Below are 23094 nucleotides of genomic sequence, written 5' to 3' on the forward strand. Positions count from 1 at the left end.
GCGGTCCCCCGACACTGCATCCGCCGACGCCATGGGAACATTGTACAACCACGCCGAGCGAGGGGTGAAGCCAGCCCTGCAACGCAATGTTGTCTAGAACACAACCAATAAAAACCCTGACACGCGGCGCCCATAACATAGGGGGCGTGTCCGGCCAATAGGATGTAGATATTCCTGAGGTATGAAATTTGCATATCCAAACCTAAGAAACGTGAATACTCATCACTGCGCCGCTACGGGGCAAATAGACAAGTAATTTGAGTGAATACACGTAGTAATAGTAGCACGCACGGCTTTGCCGGGCAACATAGAGCAAAATTGATAGAGGTAATTGGGGTTCTGTCTCAACACGGAGTTAACAGCCGCAGCGGTGACACCGTTAAACCCACAACGTCTTTAGTAGAGACGACCTGATGGAGCGCAGCGTTCTAAGAGAGTAACACAAGCACGCACACATACAGATAGCTGCTTTAGAAGCCAAGACGACCTGAGAGAACCCAGGGCGCTATAAATTAGAGGCATAAGAATGTTCAGTACTCACCGACAGAACTTTTGCAGCTAGCGAATGCATATTGAGCAAGTAAAACCTCGCGAAGGTGTTATGTGAAGCCCAACCAGCCGCGCGACACACATCTTGCACAGTAGTACCTTGAAACCAAGCCCATGATGAGGCAATAGCCCTCGTAGAGTGTGCCCTGATGTTAAAAGGGGGCTCCAATCCGCCGCTCTCGTAAGCTAGCGTTATAGCATCCACTAACCAGTGAGAGAGCCGCTGTTTAGACACCGCTCTGCCTTTAGTAGCGCCACCGAAGCACACAAAGAGTTGGTCCGATGCTCTGAAGTTGGCAGTACGATTCACATATGCCCTCAAGGCTCTGACAGGGCAAATAGCCTCCTGGTTAGATGCGTTCTGAGATGTTGCAAGCGCTGCAGATAACGCCGATATGGTAACTACCTGATCGCGAAAGGGGGTAGAGAGAGATTTAGGTATAAATCCAATCTTGGGTCTCAAGATGACATTACAATCTCCCGGGCCGAAGCGTAAGCAATCCTCGTTGACAGAAAACGCTTGTAAATCCCCAACGCGTTTCGTAGTAGCCAGAGCGAGAAGAAGAGCCGTTTTAAGAGACAGGTCTTTAATAGAGCAAGACTCCAGAGGTTCGAACGGCGGTCGTGAAAGTGCACTAAGCACTACATCTAAATCCCAAGGCGGCACCGAAGGGGTGCGAGGGGGTTTTAGTCTTCTCGCTCCTCTCAGGAATCGGACAACAAGTGCGTGTTTTCCTATCGAGTGCCCTTCCAAGGGGGGGCGTATCGCCGCAATAGCCGCCACGTAGACTTTTAGCGTCGACGGCGAGCTGCCGGCGTCCATCTTATGCTGTAAGAAAAGCAAAATGTCCGACACCGGGCAGTTTAACGGGTCGATGCCGTTGTCATGACACCATTTTAGAAACACATTCCATTTAAGATCGTACAAGCGCCTCGTAGACGGCGCTCGCGCCTCAGTGAGCGTGTTCTCCACCCGATGCGAGAGATCGCTAAAGTTATCTAACGTTACGTTCCTCTCACCTGCCAAGCGTGTAGGTTCCACAGCCCTGGGTTGGGGTGCCATACTGAACCTTCCACCTGAGTCAGTAAGTCCCTCCTTAAGGGAATCTGCCATGGGGGGCTTAATAACATCTCTCTCAAGTTCGGATACCACGGCTGGTTCGGCCAGTCTGGTGCGACTAGAATTACCGTGGCTCTCTCCTCCCTGATTTTGCATAACACCAAGGGTATGAGTTTCATCGGAGGGAAAGCATACAGTCTGGATTCCGGCCAGCGTGATGTCAACGCGTCCCCTTGTAGCGGGGAGTGAGTGAGCGAGAAAAACAGCGGGCAGTGCGTGTTCTCGCTGGTCGCGAACAGGTCTATCGACGCCCTCCCGAACTGGCTCCATATCAGCTGAACCGATTCGGGATGGAGCCTCCACTCTCCGCTGGGAAGGCCTTTCCTCGATAACATATCCGCTCCTCTGTTCAGAATGCCCGGAATATGTGCTGCTCTGATGGAGAGTAAATGGCGGTCCGCCCATAGAAGAAGGCTGGCCGCCTGCTCGAATAGGGCTTTTGAATGAATACCTCCCTGGCGATTTATATATGAAACCACCGTCGTGTTGTCCGTCCGTACTAGAACATGATGACGCTCGAGTTGCGGACGAAATGTCTTGAGCGCTAACATTACCGCTCTCATTTCCAGACGGTTTATGTGCCAAACACTCACTGGATCCGGCCACACACCGGACGCCGGTGTGCTCATGCATACCGCTCCCCAGCCTGACCTCGACGCATCCGTGGTGACCGCTATACGAGAGGCTACCTGTCCTAGCGGGGCTCCGACACTGTACAGGGTCGGGTCGCGCCACGGTCTCAGCGCGCTGACACAGCTGTGTGTTATCTGAATGCGCAAAAACGCCGAGGCCCACATATTCATCGGAACTCGATCTTTCAGCCATATCTGTAACGGCCGCATGCGAAGCAATCCCAAATGACAAACTGGAGCGGCTGATGCCATCAGACCCAGCAGCCTTTGAAACTCTCTGAGGAGGACAAACCGGCCGGTTCTGAAACGGCGAATGTACAGCGTTAATGTTTCTACACGTTGCTGCGAGAGATGAGCGCGCATCGATGTAGAATCCAACAGAACTCCCAGGTAAGAAATGGATTGACTCGGTATGAGTTTGCTTTTCTGTACATTGACTCTGAGTCCTAACGCTTCCAAGTGGGGCAGCAATGCATCTACATGACTGATTAATAGATCGCGAGATTGAGCTAAAATCAGCCAGTCGTCCAGATAATTCATAATGCGCATCCCGCTCGCTCTGAGGGGGGAGAGAGCCGCATCCATGCATTTCGTGAACGTGCGCGGGGCTAAAGCTAGCCCGAACGGTAGGACGGAGTATTGGTAAGCTGCGCCCTTGAACGCAAATCTCAGAAAACACCTGTGACGGGGGGATATCTAAATATGGTAGTAAGCGTCCTTTAGATCGATCGACGCAAACCAGTCCCCAGGGCGAACTTGCGCTAGGATCTGTTTCACGGTTATCATTTTGAATACACGTTTGCGTAGCGCACGATTGATAGGTCTTAAGTCCAGAATCGGTCTCATCCCGCCGTCTTTCTTGGGCACCACAAAGTACCGGCTGTAAAATCCGCTGTTCAACTCGCCGTGAGGGACACGCTCTATCGCTCCTGTCGCGAGCAGGTTTTGTATCTCCCGTCTCAGGACAGGGGCATTTTGCGGTGTTGTTAATGACGTTACCACACCATTGCAACGGGGCGGTCTGCGTCTGAATTGTAGAGAATAGCCGTTCTCTATGATGCTTATTACCCATTCTGATACGCCCGGAATCGCCTTCCAAGCTTCTAGAAATTGGCATAGAGGGCGAAGGTGGCCGTGCATAGACGCTTGTGACGTGTTTTCTACGAACGAGCCTGACCCTTGCGGAGCTAGAAATGTCAGCGGCGGGGCGGCACGTAGAAGCTGATTCTCGTTCAACGGCTCGGTGGCGGTGCCCGAGTTTAACTGATAAGCACTTTGTACATATCTCAACCTCGCGCTGCTTGACTGCAGGGCTTCGGTCGCTATATGAGGGCTGTGAGGAGGAAAAAGCTCTTTTTGTGGTGATGTTTGTGTTTTTATTACATTTACACACATAACAGTATTCACAACAGTATTTACAACGGTGTTTATTGAACACGGAATGTCGCCCACAGGAACAGAGGGGGGCAGAGGAACCCGGCGTGTAGACGCTTGCCCTTTCACGAGCGATCTCCTCCTCTCGCCCTCTCCATCAGGAAGAAGGCTTGCGAGCCTGATGCTGTCCGCCGCGGCGTCGAGGGCTCCTGCCACGACCGTGACCTCCTCGGGGCTGCCAGTTCTTAGGGCGCACATCGGGCTCCTGACGCGATGGTGCGGAGAACCCAGCTGGTTTAGGAGGGCGTTGCGCGGATCGCGGGGCTGAGGAAGAGCGCGATCTAGCCGCCTCATGCTGAGAGGAGCGTCTGGGAAGCAGCTGACTCATGGCGCGTGAGCGCTTTTGTGCCTCTGAAAAACGCTCGACGACTGACTCCACGGCGTCACCGAAGAGGCCGGCGGGAGTAATCGGAGCATTCAGCAACGCTTTACGCTCGTTGTCCTTCAGCTCAGCTAGGGTAAGCCATAGGTGGCGATGAAGGACGACCATGAAGCCCATAGATTTTCCGACGGCCTGGGCAGAGAGCTTCGTTGCCATGAGAGCAAAATCCGTGGCAGCGCGTAGGTTTCGTACCGCCTCAGTATCGACATCATCACCCAGCGACTGCAGAATCTTCGCCTGGAAGACTTGTAGAACGGCCATAGCGTGTAGCGCCGCCGCCGCCTCACCAGAAGATGCATAAGCCTTGTCCGCCAGATGGGCTGTCATCCGACAGGGCTTTGACGGCAGGCCGCGCTCAGCGCCGAGTGACGCGGAGGAAGGGCAAAGGTGTGCCGCGACGTTCTCTTCCACGGGGGGAATGCGCACGTAACCGTGGGCTTCCCCGCCGTCTACCTGCGAGAACATGCCGGGTGCATGGACGCGCGCCGATTGGGGTGCAGACCATGTCTTGGAGACCTGATCGTGAACATCAGGGAAGAAAGGCGTCTTCCTCCTCGGAGCGGCCTGCTGGCGGCCCGATTGGAGGAACCATGAATCTAGCTTGCTCCTCGCCGGCTCGTCAGGCGATGTCCAGCTGAGGTCCAGCTCTTTTGCCGCCATCTCCATAATCCTAGACATCTCAGACTGGAGATCCACGTGAGGCGGGCGTTCCCGCTCTGCCTCAGCCCAGCTGGTAGATGCAGAAAGAGACATGCTGTCTTCCTCGTCCTCAATTCCAAACGAGACAGCCACGTCCGAAGCAGAAGGGGGGCGGAAAACATCCGGGTGGAACTCCACTGGAGAGCGCTTAGATCCTGAAGGGCGGGCGCCACCGGAGGAGCTCCCGCCGTCGTTACCATCCTGGCGGGGAGCAAGAGAAGAATCAGAGGGGGGGGACCCGCCTGCGGCACAGCGGCGGCAGCGGGTTGCTCCCCGGCGAGACCTCGAGCCACGGCTCTCCTAATCCTGAGCACGCGTGCTGGGAGGTCGGCGCAGTGCTCGCACGAAGAATCCGCGAGAGCCGCCTCGGCGTGCGCCAATCCCAGACAGGCGATGCAGTGCTCGTGGGAGTCCGGCTGCTCCAGGGGTCCCGCGCAGAGAATGCAGATCATAGACTTGCTTGAAGATTTCATCTTGAGTGAAGAAGAGAATTCTGATGTTCGTCGCTCTTACACCGCCTTTTATAGGCTCCCGCTTCCCGCGGTCAGCGACGATTGGCCAGTGCCCTGCAATGGCGTTGTTCAATAAGATTTCAGTTTTGGTGAAGTGGGAGGAGTTAACCCCATAGCGTCAGCGGACGCAATGTCGAGAGACCGCTCTCGATAGGGAACTGTGTTGGCATTTGTCAGAACAGTGTAACTTAGACTTTACCCAGTAAACATTTAAAAATGTCATTCTGCTGTTAAAGGGATTGTTCACCCAAAAATGAAAACTCTGACATCATGTACTCTCATATTGTTACAAACCTGTATAAATGTCTTTGTTCTGATGACCACAAAGGTAGATTTTTTTTAGGAATGTTTGAAACCAAACCATTCACTTTCATGGTATTCTTTTTTCCTACTATGGAAGTCAATGGGGCTTCTGATCTGTTTGGTTTGGTTCATCAGAAAAATGGTGGTCATCAGAACAAAGACATTTATTCAGGTTTGTAACGACATGAGGGTGAGTACATGGACAGAATTTTAGTTTTTGGGTGAACTATCCCTTTAATCCCTCTTTAAATGCTTACTTGTTCCTTCATTTAGTTTTTGCTGTAAGATGTTGAACTACTGTATGAATTACAATATTGCATATACATATTGTAATAGTTTAAAGCAAAGGATTTATCTTTATATTGGTGTATGGGAGGATCAAATATTTTTCTCTACAAAAGTGGAACCAGAAACAAGTTTGGAAACCACTGGTTTATATTTTTGAGAAGATAATACAGTTTTTTTTTAACAAACAATGATTATAAGTTTAATACCACACGTGCACGTGCACACACACATCCACATCCACTGAATTATAGATGAAAACAAAATGATGTATAAACTAAAAAGAAGAAATCCATGTTACTATGATGTGTTTATTATGCACTGAGAGTAAAGTTTGTGTCATTGTTCTCTACAGGTTGATGTATTGTAATATCACAGCTGAAGGTTGTGTTGCTCTGACTTCAGCTCTGACATCAAACCCATCACATCTGACTGAACTGAATCTGTCTGTGAATAATATTGGAGATTCAGGAGTGAAGCTGATCTCTGATGTACTGAAGAATCCTCAGTGTAAACTGGAGATACTAAAGTAAGATCATCTCTCTGTCACACATGTACTTGTATTTCCAGTGTAATATTAAACAATAAACCTGTAAGGATGTTAAGTGTATTTTCAAGTATGTGGGTTATATAAGTTTTTGTGTTTCAAATATGTGTGTGTGTGTGTGTGTGTGTGTGTAAGCTTTGAAATTTTATATACAACTGTGTTTAAATTTTTTTTGTGTGTGAACTAATAGAGTGAAGTCTGTGTCTTTGTCTCTTTGTTTTGTACAGCGTGAGATTGTGTGAAATCACAGCTGAAGGTTGTGTTGCTCTGTCTTCAGCTCTGAGATCAAACCCATCACACCTAAGAGAACTGAATCTGACTATGAATGAATTTGGAAATTCAGGAGTGAAGTTGATCTCTGATGTACTGAAGAATCCTGATTGTAAACTGGAGAAACTAAAGTAAGATCTGATAGTCAGACATGTACTGGTTCAGAGTAAAACACGTTGAAATGTTCAGTTATTTGTTAACCTCTCTACGCGCACTAGCTCGGGGGCGGGATGACGTCAGTTTTTATTTAACGCTGCTAACAATATCTATTTAGCCTACTGTCTACAAACATTAATAATATTAACATTACTATATATCGTTTAAAAGGTCTACGGGTTTAGCATCAGTGTATGGTCTCTGTTTTGAGATACAGATGCTTTAGCATCATAAATGTAGTATTTTGTGACAGAAGTCTAGATGACAACATGCAAAATATAAATGGGATGTCTTACCTTTGTGTTGATATAACGATCGCGAGTCGAATCCAGTCTGTTTCAGATGTGTGAATAACTCATGAAAACCTTCTATTAGAATACATCCAATGACCATTTTTGTCCAAAAATGCGTATAATCCGTGAAATATAGATATATAGTCTGTTGTTTACATCAGATTTCGCATGAACTAATTGTAATAGAATATAATATACAATCTGAGGACTATTTACGTCGTAACACTGTGTATGAGATTACACTCGCGTTCAAACCCTCGTTCAAACTTTGTTTGCGGGAGTATAATACATAATATCCAAACAGCGCTGTCAAATATTGTGACGTAATCTGACTTGCTCGTTCCTCCAATGACTTCATGTAAAATATTACTGACAGAACGTATAGCCAATTAGATAACGAATCCAACGATCTTTGTGTGACGTTTATTTCCTAATGTGGAATTGCATTTTATATGCTAACATAAGGATAAATAATAATAAGAACGAACGTGCATGCGTGTAAACAAAATACCTTTATTTTGGGGCTGACTGGCACTTAGAAAAGGCACTAGTTTTAAAAAAAACTTGCAAGAACCTCATTTTTGGGCCTAATGACCTCGAACGTGAAACATAACTTCTTCAGACTTGTGGCTTTGGCATCATTGCATTTCTAGGTTTCACACACATATTTAACATTAAGATGTTTAGTATTAAAAATGTTATGCAAAAAAATTTTTTTTATTACAATGTACTTCAGCCTCTCTAACTTTTTACATTTTTAACTTAAAATTTGAAAACCTGGAAGCTCAAAGTGTCTTCTTTCTAATGATGCCATAGTTATGCTTATACTCTAAATGGTTTAGTAAAAACAACCCTTTTAATGAAAGTAGGTCTTTTCATAGTTTGGCCCAGAGTGGGGGTGCTTTTCAAAAGGTTAACAGTGAAACGGATTTGACTGCTGTCTCTATGATTCCCAAAGGACTCACAGAAAATTAATAGTTACTTAGTATTTTATTAATTATGAGCATCTTGTTTTAACACTGACAAGACGATGAGTGTCATTTATTGTAACATGCATCCATTTTCTGAGCCCACTTATAAAGGTTTTGGCTTTCTTGGAGGTTGCTAATTGACCAGTCCATCACAAGGTACAAATTCATACTTGCACACCTAGGGAAACATTAATGACTCCAAAACTTAAAATTAGGTATTTAGGTATTGCCATAAAATGTCTGTTTCAATCATAAATCTACAAGGAAAATAAACACCAGTGTCTTCAATACAAAACAAATGTGCATATTCTCCTTTTCTCCTTTTTTTTAAACATATTTTCCCATTTCCTATGACGCCCCTGATATAGACTGTGACAAAACCAGAGTTCACAGAGTAAGCCTATGCTTATTCAAGGAGGACATTCAAACTCAAAAATGAAAAATTATGGCATGATTTTAATAATAACTTGAGAGACTGAAGTGTGTCTGATTTTTCTCTACAGGTTGTTGTATTGTAAAATCACAGCTGAAGGTTGTGTTGCCCTATCTTCAGCTCTGAGATCAAACCCATCACATCTGAGAGATCTGAATCTGTCATATAATAATGTAGGAGATTTAGGAGTGAAGCTGATCTGTGATGTACTGAAGAATCCTGACTGTAAACTGGAGATACTCGAGTAAGATTAATTTAAAAGTCATTAATTTAAAAGTAATTATAGTTTAAATGATAAAATTTTAGCATTATAATAATTGAAGAATCCTCTCTCTGCATATCTCCTATTAATGGCTCGATGGCACATTATAACCAGTGTTGCCAAGTCCGCTTATTATAAGCGACTTTGGGCTTGTTTTACTGTAAAGTCGCGTTTCACGTTTTTTTTTGGGCATGCTTCTAAAGTGTAGTTGCTTATTTGGGCTTGATCCCAGCTTCGTAGAAAAGTCACTTGTTTTGGGCTTGTTTTCACAGGCCTGGTTGCTTATTTGTCTCGCGAGATCTGGCAACACTGATTATAACTCATACCATCAGATCAAAAGGTTTCAGGGATCAACCTGGAACTTAATTTTTAAAATCTCATTCAATTCTAAGGGGCAGTTTCCTGGACAGTGCATATCCTAGTCCCAGACTGAAATGCATGTTTGTTTTGCCTTAATATAAAAACATTTTGCACTGATGTACAGTATCTTAACATACTGTATATCAATGCTATTGTTTTGTCTCAAGATGCACGCCAGCATTGCTTTTTGTAAGATATGTTTAAAAAAAATTCTCTACAGCTTGTGTGAATGTAATGTCACAACTGAAGGTTGTGCAGCTCTGTCTTCAGCTATTACATCAAACCCATCACATCTGAGAGATCTGAAACTGAGCTGGAATAATCTTAGGGATACAGATGTGAAGCTAATCTCTGATGCACTGACGAATCCTGACTGTAAACTGGAGATACTGGAGTAAGATCATCTCTCTGACAGTCACACATCATTTACTGGTTCTTAGTACAACATAAAAATAACCATACAACAGGGTTTATATAAAGTCAGGGAGAGATTATGATGAGCAAGTAGATACACTGTGTCAGAGATTTAGAGAGATGAACAATGAAGACAGGATTATACATTTGTGATTCATACTTTAGACCTTTAAAAATGATCAGACGTGTATGCTATGAACTGAGAGATTGAAGTGTGTGTTATTGTTCTATATAGATTGAGGGGTTGTATTATCACAGATGAAGGTTGTGCAGCTCTGTCTTCAGCTCTCAGATCAAACCCATCACACCTGAGAGAACTGGATCTGTCTCAGAATTTTTTTGGAGATTTAGGAGTAAAGCTGATCTCTGCCATACTGGAGAATCCTGACTGTAAACTGCAGAAACTGTGGTAAGATTTTTTTTCTACTTTTAAAGTTTTACTAAATGAACATGCCAAAAAGTCAACTATTGACTCAACCGAGCATCGCTGTGCAAATTACTTTAGTCACTGTTAAACTAAAGTGTTAAGGAGTTGCATTATATAGGTAAAACACTACTAACTTGTACCACTGTGATGACAGTAACTTACTTTACTGACTGAATTTAAACCAAAAAATATTCACAATTGTTCACATTCTGGTTGTACTGACACACGTTTACTTAAAATTTAATTAGACGGATCCATCTTTTCTATTCATTTTCCATTAAAATATGCGATCTGATGAGTTTAAAGCTCTGTTTGTTTCTTCAGCGACTGCCGCCAGGCACGGGCGCATTGTCCACTCCTGGGTCTTTAAGTACACCTATTTCTCACAACAGAAAGATGCCCTGCAGATTTCTTTTGTGTTTATATGAAAATCTGATTTATTAACTTGATTTTTATCTGAACTACTTGAGCATTTACCTCACAACCCCAAATGTGCCATGATTAATGTTAATGTTATTTATTTGATGTTTATGCGTCCAGAAGTGCACTTACTTGTAAAATCATTTTAAAAACAAAATTTTAAATTGTTCGCTAATGGCTTAAGTTACTGGGATCTGTGAAAATTACCGATAATCTGTGGTAGTGTCATAGTGATGTAAAATTTTCATACCATTTCATCTCTAGTTCGTACTTTGTTTAAATTTAACTCATGCTGTGTGATCGTGCCACTACTTTTGCACTTTAATGCTGCTTCTGCCACCTTATGACAACTGATTTACACTTTGAATTAGGTAGTCTGTCATCAATGAAAGCTTATTGGATGGAAATTGCCCTTCCTTTTCCATATTTTTTAATACCGTCATAAATATCACTACCGCAAAAATTCTGAACGATCAGTTATTTCTAGATAACACTTATCCAGGTATTGTGAGTCATCTTGATCTGTACTAATAGATTTAATATATCAAAATATTTAATCTTTATTTTTGGCAATTTGGCACATAATAAGCGATATAATGTACATACAGACTGTTATTGCTTAATTAACCCTTTCGGGTACATTGGGTGCATTTTCCTTTACTGCGATTGTCATGTTTTATATTACAGGTGCACACACAAATCCACAAATTATAAATGAAACGATAAGTAATACTTGAACTAACAAAATGAATCCATGTCATTATTCTCTGCAGGTTGAGTTGGTGTAATATCACAGATGAAGGTTGTGTTGCTCTGACTTCAGCTCTGAAAACAAACCCTTTATATTTGAAAAATCTGCATCTGTCTGGTAATAATTTTGGAGATTCAGGAGTGAAGCTGATCTGTGATGTACTAAAGAATCCTGAATGTAAACTGGAGATATTATGGTATGATCATCTCTCTGATAGACACACATGATCTCATAGACACATTGTTAAGTAGTTTAAAGTGAGACTAAATCAGGCTATTTGGGATTACAATCAATATTTATTATGTTAACATGTTTAATTACATAATTTAAAATAAAATTATCTGCATTGATCATTCACACCACACTAAGTAGTTATGTTCATAAATATTTTTATTATATTTGATAAATATGTTATGTTATAGGATGTACTGCACATTAGTATGTCTTTATAGGAGAGTTTGACACCAAGTAAATACAATAAAGTTTTGTTTGACATAAATTAAACAAAACTACAGTCCCTGCTTTTCTATGAGAGAGTGAAGTGTATGTCATTGTTCTCTACAGGTTGATGATTTGTAATATCACAGATGAAGGTTGTGTTGCTCTGACTTCAGCTCTGAGATCAAACCCATCACACCTGAGAGAACTGAATCTGACAAGGAATAACCTGGGAGATTCAGGAGTAAAGCTGCTCTCAGAGCTGAAGGATGATCCAGAATATAAACTAAAGAAACTAAAGTGAGTTATTTTCCTTTCATTTTCATCTACAGTAGTTAAGTCTCTTTACGTTTTTCTAACTTAAACTCTGTGTTTTTTTGCTCTATGATATACAGTACATTTAAAGGACCAAGATTTTCAACTATTTTACACTTTTTTTTTATTTTCTAAAGTTTTAATGTACTGTTATTTTTTCATTAACACAATATTAGCTATTGTTGATTAATTTAACCTTAACTTACCATTTTCACTTTATTTTATTGAAATATTTTTGAAGACCAAGTCTTCCAAGTCTTTTAAAAACAGAATCATCTTTATTGCCAAGTACTGCAGGTTTACACGTACAAGGACTTTGTCTTGGTGTATTGATGCTGAGCAATGACAGTGACAACAATTACAATAAAATGAATAAAGGAAATATTCAAAAATATATTTTACAAAAATATACAAATATCAACAAAGAAAGGGGCATTCACTGTACATTAGTGCAGAATGTATGAAGTGGGCCCAGTGCAAAAGCACACAGATGAGGTAGTAAGGTGAATTTTATTAATATGAGTTGTGTGACAACAATGTGGGATATTGTTAGCGGTAAGTGTAAAGTCTATGGGGTCAGGTAAGTGGCCAGGATGTGTTATGATTTGTCAGTAATTTAGAAAAACTGACTGAACATTTTAGAAATGTGTTAAAGATGATGTAGTTCTGCTGTGCTGTGTTAATAACACGAAGAAATGTTTCTGTTATATGACAGTCAATAGTTTTTTGTTAACATCCTAATCTGACAGTGTTTGACACATGTAGGGGCGGACAGGGATTAGACTTGTCCTAGACTAAAATTAATGTAAAAGCTGTCCAAACTAAAAACAACTTGCACTGATATATCTTAAAATACATCAGTGCCCTTTGTTTTGCTTTAAAATGCACACAAGAAGTAATGTTTTTAGTGAGGCATGTTTGTTATATTTCCTAATTAAACTAAGGCCTAGTTCTGGTTTAAGATAATCACCCCAGTTACAAATTTTTTTTGCACCAGACTGCAAATAAATACACGTGACAGTGACCAGAAGAATTCAAAGTAAGGATTGAATATCAAGCTGTTTGGGTTATAGTCTGGTTCTTTGTGCTTTATTTTGTTCTGAGATGGATCTTATGAACAGATCTGAAAACAGTCTGTGTGTTTTAACAGCTTTTAGATGTCAGTCTGATCTTCTGTTAATGGAGAAAACAGAGACTGGAGGAACAGAGACAACAACACTATGGACAGAGACTTGAAGATACACAGACTTAATAAAAAGATGATTAAGTAGATAATCACAGTGTGTGACCTTGCTTCATTATTCGTGCTATTTTTATTTATTTATTTTTGCTTCACTTTAAACTGTTGATACAATCACAGTTCTCTACTTTGCTAACTAATATAAAAATAAACATATAAGAATTACAGACTGATCATTGTTATTTAACATCTTTGTATATACTAAAGGAAAATATGTACTTTAAACAGGTTGTGGAATTTGATGCTAATAACGTTTAATGGCCAAATCTCTTAATTTAGCTGAAACAACCATAATAAAAATGTCCTACTCAGTCTGAGAGAAACAGAGATGAATACAAATCTGCTAAGCTGAACATAGTGGAAGAGTTTTTAATGTATTGGTAACACTTTATTATAATGTTCATTAGTTAACAATAGTTAATGTTTTAACTAGCATGAACAAACCATGAGCAATACATTTGTTACAGTATTTATTAATCTTTGTTAATGTTAGTTAATAGAAATAAAGCTGTTCATTGTTTGTTCATGTTAGTTCACGGTGCATTAACTAACGTTAACCAAATTTTAATAAAGTATTAGTAATTGTTAAAATTAACATTAATAAAGATTAATAAATGCTGTATAAGTGCAGTTCATCATTAGTTCATGTTAACTAATGTAGTTAACTAATGTTAACTTATGAACATTATTTTAAAGTGTTACCAAAGTATTTATTAGAAGTAACGGGAAAATACAAATACATAAATGTACGCACATTAACCCTTTATAAGTCACTCAAGTGGATATTAGTAAATTAATATAGGGAATATTAAATGATGGTATGGTGCTATTTAGACAGAGTTTCCCTGAGTTTATTGTTCCCATTCACCTGCGCTGTCTGATCACTGTCGTCACAGATGAAAGTGAAAGTAAATGTTTAACGTTTAGCTTCCGCCATTTTAAACGAGTAGAGTCGATTAACGAAGTGTTTAATAGGAATGTTTATGAAATTTTATCCATCTGTTTTGTGTATAGTTTATATTAGAGCAGGATTATTTTGAGAATGTGAATCTCGTCAGATTGTGATGACAGCGAGTTTTTAAGACTTCCTCATTCGTTTTATTTTTTGTTATTGATGTTATTGATACTTTAATCTTAAATTGAGTGTTATTTGTCATCAGTTTCGTGCTTTCTGTGATTCCTGAAAAGTCTAAACATTATTAATGTTATTGTTTCAACGTGAGTCAGGGCTCTTAAATTTTATAAATTTTTTTTAGAGATTTCATCTATTAGGGAGGGGCCACTCGGGCGTTGCAGCAGCTGCCCCTTGGCCCCAGTTCAATTTTACCCATTGATCATAATTGACCAGCAGAAATAGAAATTATAATATTTGGTAAGTCTGATAAAAGACAGACAAATTCAAATTGTATAATATATTTAAAAAATATATATATTCAAATGAATATAAAATCTGGCCCCAAACGAGCCACCTGAACAGCGCTGCTTAATGTAATAATTAATTTGTTACATTTATATAGCTCTTTTCTGCAGACCTCAAAGCGCTTTACATATGAATGGGGGAATCTCCTCCACCACCACCAATGTGCAGCATCCACCTGTTCTACATACGGATTGCAGAACTTGCCATAAGCGTGTATTTTAAACTGTGTGTGTGTCGTAATACACTCTAAAAATGGTTGGGTTAAAAACAACCCAATTGACAACCCAGCGCTGGGTAGCACGTTGGGCAACAAACATATTTAAACCCAGCAGGCTGGGTTGTTGAAAAAACCAAACATGTAGTCATTTTAACCATTTATGGGATTAATAGTCTGGGTTTGGGTTATTTTGCTGGGTTATTTTTTATCATGTGCTTTTTGTAAATCAAGACCATTGTGAACACCAAATAAAGGTTTATTTAACTGCAAAATAACTACAAACTCTTACATTTATACAGTTGGCAGTTTCAAAATCATTTAAAGGACTGCTTACTGAAATCAAGTATAAATATATTTATTACATATCATAAATTATGCACATTGAAGTAACAATGTAACAGATTGAATCAATTGTTTGATTTTTAAGACAGAATTTGTAATTTTACAGTATATACATGAAATACTGAAATGTACAAAACAAACTACAGCAGTGTAGGAAAAGAAACAATGTAACTGTTAAATTACACATCTATGAATGATTTGACTTTTAAAGTTTTTTACAGAACAGATATTCTTAGTTTCACAGTATGGATTATTTGATAAAGAAATACTTAAGTTATTAAAGTTACTCGTCACTCGTCTAAAATGTAGCAGATAATTAAAGGGGTCATATTATGAGATTTTTTTAAGATGTAAAATAAATCTTTGGTGTCCCCCAAGTGCGTAAGTGAGTTTTTTACCTCAACATACCCCACTGATAACTAATTACAGCATGTTAAAATTGCTAATTAGTAGGCCTGAGCAAAAGTGTGCCGTTTCTGGTTGTGACTTTTAAAATGCAAATGAACGGATGAAGTGCAAACACTGATCACAATGACGGTGGTTTGTTGTAATTGAAACTCAATTGTGCTGTCAAGTCCTTCTTTTCTCACTATTACGCTCTGCACTTAATGGCAGTGCCGTGGTTGGATAGTGCAGATAAAGTGGGCGGTATTATTGTAATTCGCCTTGCTGCCTACCTCACAAAACAGGCAAAATCTGAACGACCTAATTTTTCATGTGCTTGTAGAAAATGGCTTACCCAAACAAAGTTACTGGGTTGATCTTTATCACATTTAGAAGCACTGGGGACCCAACTATAACACTTAAACCTGGAAAAAGTCTGATTTTCACGCTATGACCCCTTTAAGACATTCCCAATACATTTTAAATAGGAGTTATTAAATGTTATACTTGCTGGCTGAAGTTGTATGAAGGCCTTGATAGCCTCATCAATGTATGGACATAAAACCTTTAGACCAACTCTGCACACTCTAGAAAAAAGAATGGGAAACAACATCACATCTGATCTCTGCCAAAAAAATAACATCTCTGTTACAGTATCAGCCACAGATCAGAGGGTTGGTCAATATAAATTTGAAATCACAGGAGACAACCCAAACAAATATTATAAAACCAATATAAATTAATAACTAACTACGACTCAATAACACATATAAAATATAACACATATAAATGTTTGTTAACTTTGATAGGCACTTCCACGCAGCCTGACATAGCCTATGTTTAAATGTTCATGTCCAACACTTAAATTATCGTTTCATTTTAAAAGAGAGGACCAAGCAATATACATATAAGACACTGGTTCTTGGAAACGCTGTTTTGTACTCATTTATCGACGAGTTACCTGCCGTATACCGACGGTAAATTGAATAAGACTGCCGCAGTGACCGCGTTTGTTTGCTCATCTGCAATACGTCTCTGAGACGTTTCTTAAAAGATGTCATATAGACATATTGAAGACGTCTGCAAGAATAGTAAAGCAGCTCTTTCTAAGATCTTTATTGGTGTTTGTACACACCAGATTTATTCCAGATCTCTTCCAGGCATCTCACAGTACCTGTGCTATCTGGTCTAATGATCTATGAAACGCATGCCAAATAAACTCCCTCGAATCGACACAAGATGGCGCCCTAAGCCGCGGAGATAGTAGTAAAAATTAATGTAGGGAATAAGGGAATTATGAATGATGGATTCAATGCGTTATTGAACCTCTAGTTTCCCATTCACCTGCGCTCTCTGATCACTGACGTCACAGGTAAAAGTGAAAGTAAATGTTTAGAGTATATCTTCCGCCATTTTAAACAAGTAGAATCGATACTTTAACATACCGAGTAACAAAGTGTTTAATACAAATGTTTTTGAACGATTATATTTCTGTTTTGTGTATGTAGTTGATGTAATAGCATGAGGATTTTGAGAATGTGAATCTCGTCAGATTGTGATGAAAGCAAGTGTGCAGGTGAGACGAGACGCCAAAAATAAAAGGTGAGACGACGCTTCACGTCCTCATTAGTTGTTTCTTTAATGTTATTATTGATACTTTTGATCTTACATTGAGTGTTGTATCGTTTTTTTCGTGCTTTCTGTGATTCCTGAAATATCTTAACATCAAATGTATTGTGTCAATGTGAGTTGTTTTGTGTAGTTTTGTCGAGAGACCCAGCTGCTTCTTTAAACGGGTCATATTATGAGATTTTTTAAAAGATTTTTTAAAGATGTAAAATAATTATTAAATATTTGGTGTCCCCACCCTGCTAAAAAAACAATAACACCGTTCTAGAAAATTTTAATGGTTTCCATTAAAATACTAATAGGAACCTTTTACCATAAAAACTACCACACTCTAGTGTGGGTTTTTTGGGCCTTATTCCAAGATCCACTACATACGTGTAGAACCAATACATACCATTAGAGACCAACAAAGACCAATACACTGTAATGTGTTTTGAGCCATATTCCATTAGAACCAATAAAATTCCCAATAAAACCAATAGAATTTCTGTGATGGTGTCTATTGTTTTTTTAGCAGGGCACAGAGTGAGTATGTGAAGTTTTAGCTCAAAGTACCCCGCAGATAATTTATTATAGCATGTTAGAATTGCCACTTTGTAGGCCTGAGCAAGTGTGTGTTTTTGGTGTGTCATTTAAAATGCAAATGAGCTGATGAAATGCAAACACAGATCACAATGATGGTGGTTTGTTGTAAATAAAACTCAACTGTGCTGTCAATAATTTTCTCTCTCTCTCTCTGCAATAAATGGCAGTGCCGTGGTTAGATTAAGTGTCGGTATTATTGTAATTGGCCTTGCTACCTACATCACAAAACAGTCTAAATCTAAACAACCTACTTTTTCACAATCCCGTTTTGGCCGGGAATGTCCCGTATTTTACCCTTCTTTCCCGCCGTCCTCCCGTATTAGTATTTTCCCGTAAATCTCCCGTGTTTTAACCTGCGTTATAACAAAAACAATAATGCCCGGGCGGAGTAATAAAAAAAACATTCCCAATCCCAGATCGCTAAAGATCCACTGATTCCGCTAATCCACTTCGTGTTTTCCCACCCGCTCCACAGCATCTCTGTGTGCACTCTCTGCCTGGAGAGCGAAGACGACAGTTTCTGTCTGAAGTTTGTTGCATTAACAGGTAGATTTATTACATTATATCAGTTGTTAAACCGCAGAATTACTAATTTGGAAGTTTGTTTATGTATTTCTTCGGTTAATGATTTGCTGTCGGTGTTCTAAAAGTGCTAACAAGTTAGCAAGCAAACAGCAACAAAATATCCACATTATTATCGTTACAATGCTTGTCTAATGAATTAAATGTTCCCGGTCAGATCTAAGTTAACATAAACACTAAATTTGCTGTTGTTGGCACACTTTGTTCACAAAAAATACAAAACACACCAATGCCTTCACAAAATAAAGGCAGAGAACGGAAAGGGAGGCTGGTAAAGGCAGTTCAACATTGCAAACATTGATTCAAAGCTATTCGTCTTTAATTCTTATTATATTTTCCCATTATAATCACGTGTAATCAATTGTCTAAGTTGATGCTAGTAATAGACATTTATTTATAATACTTCATTTATTTATAATTCATTTATTTATAAAACATCATTTATTTATAATACTTTTAAAAGTACTATTAAAACCATACTAATAGTACCTAGTGCCCTTTTTGGTTTGGGCCACTGCCCCATCTAGCATTTTCATTTTCTAAATGACTGTTCTCATTATAAAGAAAAGGGAATGGTTTATAAATAATTTTGGCATTAAGGTATAATGCAAAAGAAGTTAAAATAAGGCTTTTCAAACTAAGGCCATTGGGTTTTGTACAGATGCAAATTTGTGTGTATAGTATCTACAGTATGAGTGTGAATTATGAAATGTAGTTTTCACAGATCTGTGTGTTTCACTAGTTTTCTTGCTAATGAATTAGTTTGTTTAGTTAGTTTTAACACAATTATCAGCACTAAAGTTTAAAAAATATTATCCGTCCCTCACCAGTCTTAAAATGTAAGGAATACTGGAGCTTGTTTGGGTTGGTGGTGGTTCACGGTGGGCGCCGGAAAATTTCCCTTATTTTCAAATCCAAAACTTGACAGGTATGCATGCTTGCAGAAAATGATTTACCTAAACTAAGTTACTGGGTTGATATTTTTCACATTTTCTAGGTTGATAAAAGCACTGGAGACCCAATTATAGCACTTAAACATGGAAAAAGTCTGATTTTCACGCTATGACCCCTTTAACACACCGCTCAGAGTAAAATATAGTCTTAAAGGGGCAATGAATTTGTTATGTTTATAGCCTACTGTTGTCTAAGGCAGTGGTTTTCAAACTGGGGCCAGGGGGCCCCCAGTTTTATGACATTTTATAAAATACATTCATTTATCATGAGTTCTGTGTAATTAAACCTAAAAAAATAATTTTTTAACCATCAGCACTAGGTATAATTCTATTTGTTTATTTAATTAAAATAATACATTTTAAAACTGTTTTTGTTATAAAAAATTTTTGTGGGGCCGCAAAAAATGCACTGTACACAAGGGGGCCGCAGAATGAAAAAGTTTGGGAACCACTGATCTAAGGCAGTTCCAAAACAGTGGCGGCTCGTGACTGTTCATCCGAGGATGCGCTAATTCAAAATACGTGTTCAGATTGTCACGTGTGTGGTTCCCTTTTCCAAAATATGTGTCCTGCGTGTCAGGAGACCCTGTGTGCAACACTTGTTTTGTCAAAATAAGTGCCTGCTGCACACGCGTCAAAACCATTTATGATAAAAGAGACGCTCATGTTCCCAAAATACATGCTAGACACTCCCTTAACAGTAAACTCTAATTACACATGAGATTATGTGAGTATCGGGCAAACGCGAGCGTCTATTTTATCATAAACCTTTTAGACGCGTCTGCAGCAGGCAATTATTTTGGCAGGACACGTGATGCACACAAGATCTCTCAAAGCACAGAGCATATATTTTGAAATTACGAACCACACACTTGACAAGCTACATACATGTTGTGACGAACTTCACATCGTGCGCTTCAAAAAAAGAAGTCACCAGCTGCCACTGTTCCAAAAGTAGGGGGTCTGGAGACAGTGAGGGGGGTCGCAAGATAATTTTCAAAAGTCAATTTTTTTAACAATTAGAAATAGCATATTTTTATCCATATTTGTAACAACAGATAAAAAAATATTAGTATAATAAAAAATAATGCCATCAGCCTTTTGATTTACATTACCCTTATTTGCGCCCCGATATAATTTGCAGCAGAACAGTTTACAGCACGTATGATGTTTCATTCCACATCGTTACATGTGGGCAGGGTTTAAATTGAGCCGCGGCAGTCCAGGGCTAAACCCCAGCACATAGGCTGAAGCAGTGGTGTAGTGGTGCCTGGAGAAGTGGGTATCTCTTAATTTTGCCCCCATTTTTTTAAAGTGTCCCAGCAATAGATAAACGCCCTTTGTTATAAACAGCATGTTAATAGTCTTTCAAGTATATCACCACAAAATGGGCTATAGTAGTATTTCACATTATGCTTGACTTCTTAGATTAAGGATCGTTTTGAAATTAAACCCACAAAGAGGTGCAGAACGATCAGAAAATTGGCCTACTGGCTCACAGTAGACTGTGAGTACACTTTTTTTTAGTCTCTTCACACATTAGACTCTTCTCTCACCTTGCACACAGTCTGGTCTAGTAGTTTCTCTTGTAAATTATCTTTTAAAACAGCTGATTTGCAACAGATAGTGTAGGCCAGAGTATGCCAACATTATATACTTAGGGGGACATTTTGCAAATATTACAGGTAGGCCTAATACATTAATAAAAAATATATTAATACTAAAACATAAAAGATGAGGGATGCATGGTGTTTTAAGAAATTAGTTCATAGTTATTAGTTATCGTTTATTAGTTTTTTTTAACAAACTTTAATATACTGTATACTTTGTAATGCACTGTAAGCATTGGTGTAGTGGTGCCTGGAGAAGTGGGTATAATCTTAATTTTGCCCCCAATTTTTTTAAAGCGTCCCAGCCAGCAATAGATAAACGCCCTTTGTTAACAGCATGTAAATAGTCTTGCAAGTGGATCACCAAAAAAAAAGGGGTTTTGATGTGCTTGACTTCTTAGAGTAAGGATCATTATGAAATTAAAGCCACAAAGAGGTGCAGATTTTAAGCCTACAGGCTTACAGACTATATTGATAGACAACTTATTATGAATTGTGAGTACACTTTTTTAGTCTGTTCACACATTAAAATTAGACAACTGTTCTCTCACCTTGCACATAGTCTGGTCTAGTAGTTTCTATTGTAAACTATCTTTTGGAACAGCTGATTTGCAACAGATAGTGTAGGCAAGAGTATGTCAACATTATATATGTATGGGACATTTTGCAAATATTAAGGCCAATTCACACTGGTCAGACAAACTCAGACGCATCTGTTGGAGTCTGTCTGACCAGTGTGAAACCCCTGTTGGTGTCTGTTGGAGTTGGTAGTTGTCTGACCAGTGCGAATTGTCCTTTAACAGGTCTAATACATTAATAAAATATATATTAATACCATATTCTAAAACATAAAAGAAGAGGGAAGCATGCTGTTTTAAGAAATTAGTTCATAGTTATTAATTATAGTTTATTAGTTTTTTAACAAACTTTAATATACTGTATATTTTGTAATTGTTGGACTTTATAGGCGTCCATTGCATGTTCATAATTAGAGGAAAGACATGGTATTAAAAAAATAAGCTATTTATTGATCAGATATGAAAAAGTTTTACAGCGCGCTGGGTTGTTTCAAGGCCCCATTTGGCAAGCAACCAACCTCAGCTTACGGAAATACATGAATATTTATATGATATGTGACGTCGTTCTTTCTTCAAATCTCTCCTCCCAATAACAGGCGGTTCTCATCTCATTATCTGACTCCATTACCACACCCTGCTTCAGCCTGTGTTCGTTCGGTTTATTTTCAGGAATATATGGCCTCTCGGCCCAAAATTCCACAAATATCATACCATGGCGGACAATCTCTTTTTCATTCCCTGATATATATACAGTGCCAATCGCCATGCATACACAGAATCACACATATTTGAGACATCTTTGTGGACATCACCTACAAGAGTAAATTCACTTAAATATTTCTCACGTAAATCTATGTACAAAGGACAAACATACAAAAAGTGCTTCTCATCTTCTATCACAGAAATTTTTGTTAAATTACAATAATGACAGATTCTTTCTGCAACTGGTGTATTACTCCATCTGCCCGTTTCTATAGCTAGCTGATGACCTGAGCATCTAAACAGGAGCAATGACCGTACCAGTTGCACGTTACACACAGATGTAATGTAGCTCTCTTGTATTAACAAAGACTTGCATTGTGAGTACATGTTTAGTTTGTTATTTTCTAAAACTGCTGCATACCACGCCTCATGTGCTTTTTCTTTCAATCTTTGATTCAAAACTGCTGTAAATATTCTTATATCACCTACACTTTGGGCCTCCCAAGCAGCAGAAAAACCATAAAAATTCAATAATACTTTAATATTGGTAACCCAAGTTTTTCTACCTACTTTATCCAATTCCAATAGCATATTGTAACATTTTTTGGGATAACGATAATCAAGCATAGACACTAATTTTACCCAACACATAATACACCTTTTCATATAACATGTGGACAATGCAAATCTTCCTAAGTCACCCAAAACAGCTACATTGCTTACACTTGAACTGATACACAGAAGTTTTTTACAAAAAGATACTTGAACATTCTCAATACAATTCAGCCTGTGGGGGTATATAACACACAAACATACAGAACACCTTGTGCCCTAGAGCATTTCATCCTTATATGGCAATGTCTTATTACAGGGCAATCT

At 39.3% G+C, this 23094-nt stretch overlaps 1 pseudogene; it reads left to right on the plus strand.

Moving 5' to 3' along the window:
* Positions 1-12243, plus strand: part of LOC141361492 (protein NLRC3-like) — a 67085-nt pseudogene extending 54842 nt beyond the window's left edge.
* The last annotated feature ends 10851 nt before the right edge of the window (positions 12244-23094 follow it).

This window comes from Misgurnus anguillicaudatus, chromosome 24 (genome assembly GCF_027580225.2).
Source record: "Misgurnus anguillicaudatus chromosome 24, ASM2758022v2, whole genome shotgun sequence".
Taxonomy (NCBI): domain Eukaryota; kingdom Metazoa; phylum Chordata; class Actinopteri; order Cypriniformes; family Cobitidae; genus Misgurnus; species Misgurnus anguillicaudatus.